Here is a 16,581-nt window from a genome sequence, read left to right as displayed (position 1 = left end):
TGCCTGCTATTGGTCCCTTTAAGGGCAGCATTGTTTCAGAAACATTAGCAAAGTAATTTCCCTTAGCTCCCAGAGAGTCAAGTTTAGAATTTTCCTGGAATCTTAGTAATAGCTAAAGTGTCAGGCAAAAGTATTACATTCAATTTCTGACCATAGGGGCCATTTAAAATTGTATTTCCACTGTAAGTAAGGAAGCCATGTTGCTTCCATAACTTTCCAAAATCATGAGCTACTCCAAAAGTATATATAGTATCAGTATAAATATTAGCAGTTTTGTTGCTGGCTAAAGTATACACTCATGTAAGAGTGTAAAATTCAGTCTGATGGGCTGAGGTAGCCATAGGTAAATGTGCTGCCTGAACATTAAAAGGAGTTGCAATAGAGTACCCCACACAGCAGCCGTCATCACCTTTTAAATAGGAACCACCAGTGGACCATGAGAAGACAGCGTTGTCAGGGAGCTGCGTGTGTGCTCAGTAACTAAGTAGTTATGACTCTTTTGAGACCCCATGGACTGTGGGCCACCAGGCTCCTATGTCCATGGCATTTTCCAGGCAAGAATACTAGAGGGGGTTGCCTTTTCCTCCTCCAGGGAATCTTCCCTGAGCCAGGAATCGAATCCGAGTCTCCTGCATTGGCAGGTGGATTCTTTGCCACTGTGGAGTTTCCTGTAGATCATCATGAGCAGTCAGGAGGTGCTCTGCCAGTCAGTGCTAAACAGTATCGAGAGACTTTGCCGATGACAGAAGGGAAAAGAGTAGCAGAGTTAACATTATAACACAGCGTTATGATGTCATAATGGTAAAGGTTTATGTGAAGAGCAATTAAAAAATGTCTTCATAGGGATTGAGGCCGATGACAGAATTGTTGAGTGTGATGACAATTCAGAAGAGTTTCTACGGAATGAGGTACAAGGATCAGTAAAGGGGGTCCCACAGTGATTTTCCTGTGGCCTCAACCAGAAGAGCAGTGGTCATAATGGCTCTAAGGAAAGAATTCTTGGATATCCTTATGCCACTACGTCTAGTTGCTGCCTATTATACCCTAAGGGTCAATGGTAGTCACCACACTTTGGGTGAGTACCCCAGGGGCATTCCCTTCTTTTGCATATTCAAAAGGAAAGGGGGGATATGATAATTTGGATACCCAAGGACAGGTGAGATCATCAAACTGTTTTTAGAACATTTAAGTTTATGTCACGAGTTCTTCCCCAGAATTATAGTGGGGTTTTTACTGTTGAGTAAAATGTACAGAGTTTGACCTTAAGAGAAATTGGGAACCCAGTTTTGGCAAGAATACTGGAGTGGGTATCCACTCCCTTCTCCAGGCAATCTTCCCAACCCAGGGATCGAACCCAGGTCCCCTGCATTGCAGGCAGATTCTTTTACTGTCTGAGCCACCTGAGAAGCCCAATAATCAACTACCATGAGAAAACATCATAGCTGGTGCTTAGTTTTGGGAATGGGGAAACTTCATTGCAGTTCAGTTGCTCAGTCGTGTCTGACTCTTTGCGACCCCATGAACCAGAGCATGCCAGGCCTCCCTGTCCATCACCCATCCAAACTCATGTCCGTTGAGTCAGGGAAACTTAGGGCATTATGAAATTTCTCTGGATCTAGAGGTACCCCTGTTCTGCTATCAGATGCCCTAAATATCAAATCTGGGTTTTGGCAAACTGCATTTTTTTTTTTTTAGAACTTAGGTCATTTTAAAGCTAAAGGTTTTAGCAGTGGATGCTGTCTTCCTGAAGGGAGGCTTGAGCAGGAGAGCAAAGAAGCAAATCCACACATTGCAACAGTAGAACCACCTGTGGGGAATTTTACATCATCCAGATCAGGTTTGTGAGAACTCTCAGTAGAACCCAGAGGCTTTACTATCCAGTCTTCTTCTAATTGTCTTCTTCTCTAATGAAGGCATCTTCTCTAAAGATGCCCTGATGATTACACTTAAGAATTTACTTCCTGTGGGGAACAGATGTTATGAATAGTAGCACAGAACGGTGAGGAACAACAGGGTATTAAGGGATAGCAATGCTGTTTATCACTCTGAGGACCTAGACAACCCTCCATCCTTAGCCTTTAGGTTTTCTCACCATTAAAATGGAAACATTTCAGGGACAGGAAACATTTCAAGGGACAGTTATCTAATATTGATCTTCTATTATGGACTTTTTACCTTGAAGAACTTCTGATTAATTCTGCAGACAGACTTTGAGGAGTCTGTTTGAATCTTGATGAGAGGAGCACTGTGAATTTTGCCAACATCAGTTGGAAATTTTCCCCATGAGGAGGATGGTAGCTGGTTCAACAGGGACCAATGATCAGCACTTTCAGAATCCGCTCTTGTGCCGTGAGAGAGAGAGGAAATAAAAGACGCCAAAGGGTCATTTCATTCACGTGGGGGGTTACTTTGATGACTACCATCATTTTCTTGAATCCTTTCCCCCTTTGGGGAGAAATACATTTCAGCATGATACTTCTCTAAGAAGTCTCAGTCTAATGACTGGATAGGGGTAGAGACACTAAGGAGAAAAGGTTATGTTTCTCTCAAAGGGCCTACATAAAAGGGAATATGTTTAGAACCTTTTGAGGCTCATGGCACCCCACTCCAGTACTCCTGCCTGGAAAATCCCATAGACGGAGGAGCCTGGAAGGCTGCAGTCCATGGGGTCGCTGAGGGTCAGACACGACTGAGCGACTTCACTTTCACTTTCATGCATTGGAGAAGGAAATGGTGACCCACTCCAGTGTTCTTGCCTGGAGAATCCCAGGGACGGGGGAGCCTGGTGGGCTGCCGTCTATGGGGTCGCACAGAGTCAGACACGACTGAAGTGACTTAGCAGCAGCAGCAGCAGAAATTGCCATTGTTTGAAATGTGTTTGTCCTCTGGGGCACGGCCTGTTTATGGTAGGGGTTTGAGCTCCAAGACTGTGGCTCTGGTATCAGTTAGGAATAGAAGAAACTCATTCCCCCATCTGGAGAAACGTTTCTCTAAGCTAAGTAAGAGGGGGATTGGAAAGAGCCTGGTCTGTGGAGCCATGTGTCTAAGAATTGGGAGGACTGGGAGAGGCTGGTTAGAAGACTGAAGTACCTGAAGAGCTTAGATTTGTAACAGTCTCTTTCCTAATATCCCTGGCTCTTTTCAACAATAGCAGAAACTAAAAGGGTTTTAGTTTTGTTTAGGCGACTCTTTTTGCTGGAGTTGAAGATTAGAACTTTGGTGCTCTTCCTTTGAGGTGACTCATCTAGAGAGTGTGAAAAAGCTGGTTTGCCAGATTAACCAAATCTGGAGTGAGCAGTGTTTATTTATTTATTTTTTAATGTGGAACATTTTTAAAAGTCTTTACTGAATTTGTTACAATTATTGCTTCTGTTTTATGTTTTGGTTTTTGGCCACCAGGCATAGGGAATCTTACCTCCTTGACCAGGGATCAAACCTCAACCCCCTGCAGTGAGAGGTGAAGTCCCAACCACTGGACCAATGTCCTTATCCTGTTCATTTTTATTAGAATGGAAAAGTCCTGGGTCAGCCTATCAATAAGTAGAGTTAAAATTGTGCAGGTGGGACCCACAATTGAAGGAAGACCAGAATTTTCTTTAAAAACAATCTGAAGATGGCTCAGATGGTAAAGCATCTGCCTACAATGCGGGAGACCTGGGTTTAATCCCTGGGTCAGGAAGATCTCCTGGAGAAGGAAATGGCAACCCACTCCAGTATTCTTGCCTGGAAAATCCCATGGACGGAGGAACCTGGTAGGCTACAGCCCATGGGGTTGCAAAGAGTCAGACATGACTGGGCGACTTCACTTTCACTTTTCATAGTTGTCATGAACAGGTTCAGCTGATATTTTGTGCACAAGACTAAATTTTGTCCTAATAAGACAAAATTTTTTTGTCTTAGAAAAGCTCTGGGGTTTGCTGAATGAAGTCACTGAGCAATTGCTTCAGCCTGATCCCATAATAAGTTAGTGGGCTGATCTCCCAACTGTAATCCTGGAGACCTTTGGGGATTTTCTCAATTAGTGGTTTTTATTCAATGCTGGGCCTGGCCTTCACTGAAGAGCATGTGAACCAGCTGATATAAGTCAGAGAAATCAGGTTGATAAGTTTGAATGACTATATTAAATTCCTCAGTAAATCAGTGAGGATTTCTCATTACTTTGGGAAAATATTTGACTGTGGCTCAGTTCTGTTTTGGTTCAGGGAAGGTAAGAAATTAAGGCTTTAGTCTCTGGGTCCTCAGAATGCTTAATTTTAAAGGAACTGACAAATCAGAAGGAAGAGGAGTGGGGAGAGTTTCAGAGAAGAGAGGAAGTTCAGCAAGAGAACTGGTGTTGGGGAATTGAAAATATAGGGAAGGTATAGACAGGAAGGAACAAAGTGGTGCTGGAGGTGGAGTCTGAGACAGAGGAGCCAGGGAAGAGGAGCCTGAGGCTTCAGATGCCACCTTATCTTGCTTTAATCATTTGTTTGCCTCAGTTAATCTTTTTAAAATACTTAAAAAAATTGAAGTGTAATTAATTTACAATGTTATGTTTCTGGTGTACAGCAAAGTGACTCATATATATATATATATATTTAGATTATTTTCCATTGTAGGTTATTACAAGGCATTGAATATAGTTCCCTGTGCTATACAATAGGTCCTTGTTGGTTATCTATTTTATATATTGTAATGTATGTATTTTAATCCTACACTCATAATTTATCCCTCTCTTCCTTTCCCCTTTGGTAACTATAAGTTTGTTTTCTATGTCTGTGAGTCTGTTCTGTAAATAAGTTCATTTGTATCATTTTATTAGATTCCATATGTAAATGATATATGATGGCATTTGTCTTTCTTTTTATGACTTAGTATGACAATTTCTAGGTCCATCCATGTTGCTGCCAATGGCAATCTTTCATTCTTTTTTATGGTTGGGTAATATTCCATAATATGTATGTACCATATCTTCTTTATCCATTCATCTGTCAATGGACAGTTAGGTTGCTTCCATGTCTTTAAAGATTCTGTACAGCAATGGAAACCATAAACAAAAGGAAAAGATAACCTATGGAATGGGAGAAAATATTTGCAAGCAATGCCCCCAACAAGGGATTAATTTCCAAAATAAACAAATAGATCACACAGCTTTAAAGTAACAAAATCAAGAAATGAGCAGAAGATCTAAATAGACATTTATCTGCAGAAGACACACAGATGGCTAAGTCACATGAAAGGATGCTCAACATCCCTGCTGGCTCAGATGGTAAAGAATCTGCCTGCAATGTGGGAGACCCAGGTTTGATCCCTGGGTCAGGAAGTTCTCCTGGAGAAGGGAATGGCAACCCACTCCAGTATTCTTTCCTGGAGAATTCTATGGGCAGAGCATACTGTCCATGAAGTCACAAAGAGTTGGACACAACTGAGTGACTAACACTTTCACTTCACTGTTTATTAGAGAAATGCAAATCAGAACCAAAATGATGTATCAACTCACACAGGTCAGAATGGCCATCATTAAAAAGTCTACAAATAAATTCTGGAGAGGGTATGGAGAAAAGAAGCCTTTCTACATTGTTGAGCAAGTGAGCAAGCTACATCGATTCAGTTGTATCTGGCTCTGTGACCCTATAGACTGTAGCCCGCCAGGCTCCTCTGTCCAAGGGACTCTCCAGACAAGAATACTAGAGTGGGTTGTCATGCCTTCCTCCATGGGATCTTCCCAACCCAGGGACCAAACCCAGGTCTCCTGCATCTCCTGCATTGCAAGCAGTTCTTTACCACTGAGCCACTGGGGAACCCCCATACACTATTGGTGGGAATGTAAATTGGTGTAGCTACAATGGAGAACAATATGAAAATGCCTTCAAAAACTAAAAATAGAGTTAAGTATGTGATCCTGCAATCCCACTCCTGAGCATAGATCTAAAGAAAAGTGAAAGAAAGTGAAGTCACTCAGTCGCGTCCAACTCTTTGCGACCATCCATGGGATTTTCCAGGCAAGAGTACTGGAGTGGGTTGCTATTTCCTTCTCCAGAGGATCTTCCTGACCCAGGGATCAAACCCAGGTCTCCTGCATTGTAGGCAGACGCTTTTACCATCTGAGCCACCAGGGAAGCCCTCCAAAGAAAACTACAATTCAAAAAGATGTATGTACTCCAGTGTTCATAAAAGTACTACATTAGCCAAGACATGGAAGCAACCTAAATGCCTCAGTTAATGTTAAAATCTTATTTTGCAGAATCAGTTTTTGGCTCTGATAACATTTGGAAGCCTCAAAATACCAATCAAAATAGGTATTCCATTCAATTTTGAAAATTTTAGAGCTATGATTATCCAATTCAGTTTTTTTTAATTTTATTTTATTTTTAAACTTTACATAATTGTATTAGTTTTGCCAAATATCAAAATGAATCCGCCACAGGTATACATGTGTGCCCTACCCTGAACCCTCCTCCCTCCTCCCTCCCCATACCATCCCTCTGGGTCGTCCCAGTGCACTAGCCCCAAGCATCCAGTATCGTGCATCGAACCTGGACTGGCAACTCGTTTCATACATGATATTTTACATGTTTCAATGCCATTCTCCCAAATCTTCCCACCCTCTCCCTCTCCCACAGAGTCCATAAGACTGTTCTATACATCAGTGTCTCTTTTGCTGTAGAAAGTGAGTTTAGGAATTTCAGAGGTTCCCATTATGGCCATTGATATTCTAAAGTGCCTTTGGTTAAGTCAGTGTGTTTAAGCTAGAAATGCACGTGAAGAAGGACCACAGTTTTTAAACATAAAATTAGCTGGGGTCCCTATGTTGAGGATGCCTTTAAAATACATATAACTGAGATCCAGTTTCTCAATTTTTCTCTAGAGTATGAGAATAATTTCCAACCACCCTAACCAGCTCAAACAGCTCTAGTAATTCAATCAGCTGTAGACCTCATACTAATCAGTTCTAAGGAACAGTGTGGTCCCAAAAGAGCCAGGTGAAGGCTGCTCAACTCAACTCTAATGAAGTAGCCCAGTCCCAAAGGAGTCAGGCTTAACTGCATAGCTTCAATGAATCAGTCCTGTTTCCAGAGGAATGGCGCTAAGGCTAGCCAGTTCCCGTTGGAATAGTATGATTCCAGAGGAGTCAGGGAAAAATGCCAAACGAGCCCTCATATACAGAGCAAGACATTGATCTGGAAAGGACAAAGCTTTAAAATAGGTTCCAAATAAAACTGGAAAGCTTCAGAATGCAAACAAGGTAGAGCTCAGATCCAGGAGAAAAACATAACATCTCACCAGGTTGGTGAGAGAAGCAGGAAGTACCAGTGGGCTTCATATGGTTGGTGCACCTGTTCCCTCACCAGCTTCAGAATGGTCAACAGTCTCCTCTGGATCCCTGTAGGAGCCACCGAAATGTTGATCTACAGCAAATAGACTGCCAGTTATTTCTGCAGAAAAACGGGCTTACCCAGTATCAACCAAGACTTTCAAACTGAGGTCAGCCTCGTTCAAGTGCCCCCACAGCAAGGAGAGGAGAACTCTTATAGAGGGTAAGACAGAAGTAAGAGAATTGAGTAAATAGAGTCCACTGGGGGAACTGAGAGGTCCAAGTCTAGAGGCTTTTCACTGACTGAATTTTGACCGTCTGTCATTGGCTGAGCTCTTGCCAGGCCAGAAGAGGAGTCTCTCTTCTTCCTGCTGGACTCTGTTGCCGTCTTAGGGCATGAGAGCTTCCCCTCTGGCCTCTTGTCTCTATGTTAATTAAGGTCTTTGTTTATTATATTGTACATGTGCCTTAATTTTCTTCGTGTTTTTTTGGGGGGTTCTTTGAGATTGTTGGGTCTGTGGTTTTATTGTTTTCACCAGATTTAGAAAAATTTCAGCCTGTTTGCTTCAAAAATTTTTCTCTCCTTGGACTCTCTCTCCATCCTTTCACATCAGACTTGTGGAGTTGTGTTACACTCATAAGTGCTCAGTCCCTGTTTTCTCCTCTGTGTGTTTCATTTTGCACAAGTCCTCTTGGCTGTGTTTACAGGTTCACAAGTCTTCTCTTCTTCAGTGTCTAATCCTATTTAGAGTTTTCTCACTGCCAGAATTTGATTTGAGTCTTTAAAATATCTTCTGTGCCCCTCCTTAATATGCTCAACCTTGTTCTACTTTCTTGAACACATGCAAGGAATGTTAATAGCTATTAACTGTTTTAGTGGTTCTGTCTACTTGTTGTATCATCTGTGTCATTACAGGTCTGTTTCTACTAATTGATTAAATTGATTAATTTATGTGGCTGTGTCTGGTCTAACTGTGACGTGAGGTCTTCATTATGTCATGCAGGACCTTTTATTGCAGCGTGCGGGCTCTCTGGTTATGGCGGGTGGTCTTCATTGCCCTGAGGCATGTGGGACCTTAGTCCCCCTGACCAGGGATAGAACCTGCATTCCTTACATTTGAAGGTGGATTCTTAACCTCTGGACCACCAGGGAAGTCCCCCTACTAATTGATTATTATCATCATCATAGCATGTATATTTAGGGTTCTTTGCATGAGTGATCATTTTTGATTAGATACAGACATGGTGAATTATATATTGGTTTCGTGTGCTTGGTATTTTTTATTCCTGTAAATGTTTTTGATGTATTCTGTAATGCCATCGAATTACTTGCAGCCAGTATGATACTTTTGAGGCCTGAGAGCTTTGTTAGATCCAAAGCAACCTTTTATCCAGAGCTCATGCTGCTTTATTTTTGAGCCATTTTCTGGGTACTTTACCCAATAGCTGTTGCATTCTGACTTGGGGCAGGAATTGTTCATGCCTGTATGTTGAGGGATATCTGTTTCCTCTGCACTTTTGGGTGGTTCTGGCTTTGGTTCAGTTTCCATCCGTATGTTCTGGTCAGTGTGTAGGAACTGGTCTTCAGAGCTGCCCTCCCTCTCTGCAGACTCTGCTCTGTGGTTCCACATTCTGTGTGCTGTAACCACCATGGTGTCCCTGCCCCTCTGCTCAGGGGGACAGTCGGGCATGGCCAGATGAGTTCCTCCCTGATAAGACCCCTAGAAACTCTCCTGGAAGGATCCTACAGCCACTGTGGAACTGACCTTATTCCTTCCCCCACTGGTATTCCTGTCCTGTGCTGCCTGATGTCCAGTGTTGAAAAACCATTGTTTCACGTGTCTTGTCCATTTTCTTACCTGTTTCCAATGGCCCTGTTATTCCTTCCTGGCCCAAAAGTGAAGTCCTTTCCTCAATTTTGAAGACCTGTCTGCAATAACCTCGTTCAAGATCCCATGTTCTGCCAGGCTGTTGATACTGTCAGCATTTGCCTCTATCACTTGGGTACCTGGGAACTTTGGGGTCACTTGTGTGTACCAAATAAACCACAGGCAGCCTGGAGGAAGTGCCATGAGTGCACCTGTCCACACACCTGCTGCTGCTGTGGAGGTCACAGGCAGGCCTTCCTCTGGGGATGTACAGCCTTCTTTGGACATCCCCCACTGGCACATTTGCTCAAGCCTGCCAGTAGTACCAGTGTTTTGGGGTTCAGGCATGCCTATCTGGGTGACTGTTTTAACCACTCTGTCACTCCTGAAGGTTTGATCCCAGAGAAAGCTAAGGAAGGAGCCATGATGTTGTCTTAACCAAAGAACTCATAGTCCTGCACCAGACTAAGCACTTCTGATGTATCTACTTCTCTATTCCACTCTTCTCTCTTCAGCATGTAAGTCATTGCAGGTGGCGGGTGGTAGTCTCCACCAGGAGAAACTGTGATCTGCAGGCTTGGTTCCTGCTCTACAGAGACATTTGCAAAATACTCTAGCCTACATCTCCTCCTTCTTCGCCTTCTGGTACACCAATGCATACAATTTCATTAATGCCAACTTATCATTTTGAAATAAACCCACACTTACATGGTCCAGTGGTTAAGATTCTGAGCTTATACTGCAAGAGTGTGGGTTCAATCCCTGGTCAGGGAAATAAGATCCCACATGCTGTGTAGTGTGACCACAAAATAAATAACTTCTTAAAAAAAGATTCAAATTTAAAAAATTCCCATATACTTTTCAGTGAACTTCCCCTAAATCTTACATAACCATAAACCACTTATCCAAATCATGTAACAAATATTGATGCAAGTAGAGTAATAATCTGCAGCCTTATTTACATTTCAAAACACATCCCATTCGAGTCTCTGTTTGGTCCAGGAACACAGCCCACGGTCACAAATGGCATTTGTCCACCACGCTTTGCTCTGTTTCTCACAACCTTGATCCTTTTGCAGCGTGCTGGCGCCTTATTTCTAGAATGTCCTTCATTTGAGGTTTGTCTGATGTCTCAACCTCCCAATTAGGGTTAGGTTGTGCATTTTCAGCAAGAATGCTCCAGAAATGTTTGTCCTTCTCAGAGCATCTGTGATGTCAGGCCGCTTGGTTAAGGTGATGTCACCATGCTTTGCACGGTGAAGTTATGACTGTCCCTCCACATCTGTGTGTCGAGTGGGAGGAGCCTTGGAGCATATATACATGTTCCACTTGTTTGTTCGTGCTTCTGCTCTTTCTCGGGCTCTTGTATTTTCCTTGTTTCAACACAATCTAGCTTCCAAGTGATAACCTCTTTGTAAAAGTAGGGTTTATTCCCTTAGGATGCAGTGAGGGTGGGCTTCATTACATGTGAGTGCCTCCCTGAGTCCTGGGGTGGCTTCCTTTCTCACCACACGCCTACCCCTCTGGATGCTGAGGCCCCTGTGCTGTTTGCTCCTGGGCCACTCGAGGGGAGGTGGTCCACGTGAAGCTGCTGGGATGGAGCTAGACACTCTGAAAGGCTCAGGCTGACATCCCTCGCTGGAAGACGGGGAGAGCTGTCACTGAAGGGCCTCAGGGCAGCGCCCAGGCCCTGTAGACTGCAGGGTGCTGTCTTGACCCTCAGTGAGTGCCTTGTCCATGCTGCTCTGCCATGTGGGCACCAAGTGCCGGCACTATGGGTGCTTTGCAATCTTCTTTTGAGGGCCCAAGTGCCCCTCCCCAGTCCTACAGGGCTCCGTGGCTCTCTTCCCTGCCCACACACTTCTCTTTCTGGCGTTTTCCCCAGAGGGGAGGCTGCACGTGAGCAGCTTTGGAGGCTGTCCCATTCTCTCTCCAATCTGGTTCTGCTTTTACTCTTTGGGGTGTTACACAGTCCCTTGAACACCTGTCCTGTGTAGGCGTAACTTTCCCTGTTATGAGTCCTTGCTCCAGGACAGGAGCCAAGACTCACTTCCTCAGGGTCCTTACAGCCAGGGTATAGACCCATAGGTTCAAGCAGACCTGGGCTCTGTCAGTCACATGCTCTTGCAGGAGACTGTAATTTTTTTTTTTTTTTTTTTTTGGAAAAGGATTGCTTTACAATATTGTGCTGGTTTCTGCCATACATCAACAAGAATAGCCACATGTATACATATGTCTCCTCCCTCTTGAATCTCCCTCCCATCCCATCCCACCCCTTTAGGTTGTCACAGAGCACTGGGTTGAGCTCCCTATGTCACACAGCAAATTCCCACTGGCTCTCCATTTTACATATGGTAATGTGTATGTTTTTTTTCCAGCAGCCATGTACGGATGTGAGAGTTGGACGATAAAGAAAGCTGAGGGCCAAAGAATTGATGCTTTTGAACTGTGGTATTAAAGAAGACTCTTGAGAGTCCCTTGGACTGCAAGGAAATCCAACCAGTCCATCCTAAAGTAGATCAGTCCTGGGTATTCATTGGAAGGACTGATGCTGAAGCTGAAGCTCCAATACTTTGGCCACCTGATGCGAAGAACTGACTCATTAGAAAAGATCCTGATGCTGGGAAAGATTGAGGGCAGGAGGAGAAGGGGATGACAGAGGATGAGATGGTTGGATGATATCACCAACTCAATGACATGAGTTTGGGTGGACTCCAGGAGTTGGTGATGGACAGGGAGGCATGGTATGCTGCAGTCCATGGGGTTGCAAAGAGTTGGACATGACTGAGCGACTGAACTGAACTGATTGTGTATGTTTCCATGCTGCTACTCTCTCAATTCGTCCCACCCTCTCCCTCCCATGCTCTGTCCACAAGCTTGTTCTGTATGTCTTGAGCAGACTGTAATTTGAAGAAGAAAAAAAATTGAGTCCTCTGTAGACCTGGTTGCTTCCCAGAGCAGTGAGCAGGGGTCTTGCCTGAGGGGCTGGTGCCAGGGTGGCAGCAGTGGGTTCATGCCCTCAGAGGAGCAGGAATGGCTGATGCTCCTGTGGCTGCTGAGTTTCCAGACCTGCCTCTTCCGCTTCTTAGAGGAGACGTGAGCTGTCCAATGCCCAAACCAGCCACGGTGGGCTCTGCTGGTTGTCCACACCCTCTGCCCAACTCCCCTGAAGACTTCCCTTTCAGGCTTATATCCTTGTTAACAGTAAACGCACACACATAAGTAAATGTTAGCTTCTCTCTCTCTTTACATCCTTTCTTCTGCCTTTCCTCCTTCCCTCCATAGCCCCTCCTCCCCCTCTTCCCTTCTTTTCTGGAGCAATTCTGTTCCAACTCGAAGCCCTGTGGATTTTTCCAGCCCCCTGGAAGGAGGTCACCTATGGGGTGCTGGGAAGAGGAAAGCACAGAGATTAATATTTTTAGACGTTATTTTACTCCACTACTGGTGGAAATTGTTACCATTTTTATGTAATCACAAGACAAATGTAAGAGTGGTTTAGCTGTCACCGTTCCTGTTCTTTCACAGTTCTAGCCTGATTCCACAGTACTGAGGATTCAGGCAGCCCCTTCCTCTTGTCCCAGCCATGTCACTTGGACAGATGGCTATAAGTCCCATGAAGCAGGTGATTCATGGCATGAAGGTTGATGCTCAGAAAAGGCCATGGGCACAAAAACGTTTGAAAATCATAAAACCCACTGAAACAGAAGATACTATTTTGTACTTATTTTGGGTGTACCTAATATCCTTAGGTTATACTTTAATATAAATGAAATATCTTTATCACTTTAATATAAAGAAAACTCTGCATTAAAATTAAGAGGAGCCAAAGTTGCCTAGAGTTTGTGCCAACAGACCCGTACCCAGTTCAGGGCTTGGCATGTGACCCATACACATCACTCATCCTTAAACAGCTCATTCTGTACCAGATGTAGTCAGCCAGCTCAAACAATCCCAGTCTCAGACTTTGGAGCAAGGAAGGGAAGTGAGAAAACCTTTAGGTACAAATCCAGAAAAAAAGCTTGTGCCTTTGAAAGAGAATATAGCCCCTTCAGCAGGGATCCCGTGTGATCTGCGTGGTGCCTTAAAACACCCCTAAAGTCAACAGTTCAAGCTTGCACTCTTTGATGCAAGCAACTCAGCTTCTCCCTTGGCTTCTGCACACCTGCCACCTGACTCTGAGGACCTCTGTCCCTGGCCACCTAAGCAAAGGCTACTTTGGTGAGTGATTCCCAAAGGGAAGAGCTTTACTCAGAGGGAGTCTGTCTGCTTTTATAGTTAGGCAGAGGGAGGAGGGACTCCTGTTCCCATCCTTCTTCAAAGACTGTGGTTTTTGTGTTGCCACTTAGCAGCCTGGGGTTTGAGTCCTCCCCTCAGTTGGCAGGTATGGTCACAAAGAGATCTTTCTAATTGGAGTGCCCCCCGGCTGCACTGGCTCATCTACACCTGCTCGTCTTCTCAAGCCTTCTAGTCATGCCTCTCCTGCCCTGCTTCCTTGGAGCAGGTCTGTCCCTCTAGGCTCCTCTGCTTCTTTGAGCACCAATTATTATTTGGAGGTCATATATATTTCGTGTCTTTATTTCATGTTTTTTATGAGTGGGAAGAAACGGATTGAAGTCATTCCCTGGGTGTGTTTCTGTTTTTTCTCATAGTAGTGTCTTTATGAATTTGATCGTATGTTATTTGGTGCTTGTATACTCATCACAACTGATCTTATTGTGTATTTTACCCTTTATAATTTATTATTTATTGAAAAGTGGCCTTCCTTGGCCCACTTACTGTTTCTTTGCAACTTTTCTGTATGTTGAAAAATTCTTCCACTAACAATGTTTGAACCTAGTTGAAGGATAATGAGGTATTCATCGTCTAATTCTTTCAACATCTCTGTAGACCTGAAACATTTCAAATAAAAAATCTGGAGTGTGGGAGGATGCCACTGTGAGAGCTGCTCAGGATGCCTGCTCAGCGCACGTGAAATCTTGTGGTTTCAGGGTGTGGTGGCAGGCGCCTGTTCACGGAAGACCAGGATTTGAACCCTGAGTTTACTACACACGCAGATAACTCATTTCCTTGAGCCCCAGGTCCTGCCTTAAAATGGGAGCAAGATTCTCAGTGGGTTTGTTGCAGTCACTGAGGTAACACATGTGAAAGTGGCAGCTATGTAATAATTGCTCAGTGAGTGTAGCTTTTGAATTTTATGAGGGGCAATGTTATAATGAACGTTCTATCAGGGTTTTTGGCCCAAAAGACCTGAATTAAACCCCTAGATCTTTTCACTTGCCCAGGCACCTGATGCAAAGTAAATGATCTTTTTTTGTGTCTAGTTCTACATCTGCAAAGTAAACCATGCCTTAGAGAGTTATTGTGAGGGTTAAATGTGACAAAGTCATGAAGACACGGGCTGACTGCAGGTGTTTATTAAACAAAAGTCATTATCATTATAAGATACAGTATATTTATAAAACACGTAATGTAGTATCTACTATGTGCCTTGCGTTTGTGCCAAGTCACTTCAGTCATGTCTGACTCTCTTGAGACCCCATGGACTGTAGCCCACCAGGCTCCTCTGTCCATGGGATTCTCCAGACAAGAATACTGGACTGGGTTGCCATGCCCTTCTCCAGGGTACTGTGTGCCTTATGCTATGCTAAACACTTTTCAAATATTAACTCAATTCTCAAACAGTGCTAGTCAGAACACTACAATGATCTCTGTTTTACTTATGAGAAATAAGGCACAAAAAGATAATTAGTTTGCCCAAAGTCACCCAGCTGGTAAGTGGGAGGAACTGAATCCAAATCCAGGTGGCCTGGCTCCAGAATCCTTGCTTTTATTTGCCACAGCCTCCCAACATAAATATTAGAAAACAAACATCCTATTATCTGGGAAGTATTTTGTGACATTGAATGGTTCAGTGTCTGTTTGGAATCCTTTTGACATAGTCTGTGTTTCAGATTTTATAGAATACAGTATTGTATCAGTAACCGAACTTCTCTAGCAACTTGGGCAAAAAAGTAAAAGAAAATAAATCTGCCCCCTCCCTTCCAAACACCCTGCCCCCCCCACCACCAAAGACAATTACCATCATCATTACCTCTACCACCACAAGGTCTTAAAATTTTTTTTAATGTATTTTTATTTATATTTGGCTACACTGGGTCTTCATTGCTGTGTGTGGGCTTTCTCTAGTTTCGGTGCATGGGGGCTACTTTTTGTTGCCGTAGGTGGGCTGCTTGTTACTGAATCTATGCGTGCAGGCTTCAGCAGTTGTGGCGCACGAGCTTAGTTGCTCTGCAGCATGTGGGATCTTCCAGGACTAGGGAGCAAACCCATGTCCCCAGGCAGATTCTTAACCACTGACCATCAGGGAAGTCTCAAGAAGGTCTTCTTGATGAATGAAAATATGACCCAGGGCACCTGGAAAATCGTTTCCTAAGACCTCCATGAAGTAGAGATTTGTGGTGGAAAGCAGAAAGCAGAGCTTTGTGTAGAGAGTCACCACACCACTACACATTGTGTAAAGCTGTCAGCGCATCAGAACAGCTCTCTTCAGGGCAGGAGAACACCGAGTGGACTCTAGACTAAAGCATCTTTCCTGTGAGGCAAAGCAGAGCTGCTTTCTCTTTTGGAAATCCAGTACTTTGTTTTCAAATAAAGACTGAAAACACTGACCTTTTTCAATCACAGTTCTGCTGCCCTACGTTGAGAGGTCTTTGTTGTATGTTTACTCAGGCACATGAAGACTGGTAAGTGATTGCCTTCATTAAGGACCACTTCACATTTTGATGACTTTTGATATGTGAAAGAAGAGGTAATGCCATCTTAGTGTTTCCAGTAGAAATCAACCATTTTTCAAAGTCTAGGCTAGCAAACCAAAACAACAGCAAAAAATACATGCACATATAAGGTAACTATGTGAGGTGGTGGCTGTTAACTCACCTTATTGTGGTCTTCATTTCACATTATGTGTGTGTACCGAGCTGTCACATTGTACACCTTAAGTTACACAGTGGAACTGTGTAACTCTCAGTAAAGCTAGAGAACAATCTTAAAAATCAAAGAAATATTTGAAAAAATTTTAAACTTAAATCTTTTTCTCTGTGAGGCCCCAGTAACCTCACGGTAAAGTCCAGCAATTGTCTGGCAAGCAGACACCCCTATGTTGTTGCTCTGTGTAACCAGAAGTTCTGGTGTGTCTTCACTTACACAGTGTACTGTGTATTCCACCCAAAACATACAGGGTGGGGTAGAGGGGGCTGCCCAGAGCCTCATCCTGGGTAGAGGTCCTTTCAGGCTATAGAGGAGGCATCCTCTGGAGACACAACACCAGGTCACTTCCAGATAGAGGAGATAGGCTTTGGTGGTTCCTATGGTATCTAATCCCATCACTTCATGGGAAATAGATGGGGAAACAGTGGAAAC

Source organism: Bubalus kerabau, chromosome 8 (assembly GCF_029407905.1).
Source record: "Bubalus kerabau isolate K-KA32 ecotype Philippines breed swamp buffalo chromosome 8, PCC_UOA_SB_1v2, whole genome shotgun sequence".
Classification (NCBI taxonomy): domain Eukaryota; kingdom Metazoa; phylum Chordata; class Mammalia; order Artiodactyla; family Bovidae; genus Bubalus; species Bubalus kerabau.
Note: the sequence above shows the minus strand (reverse complement) of the source record.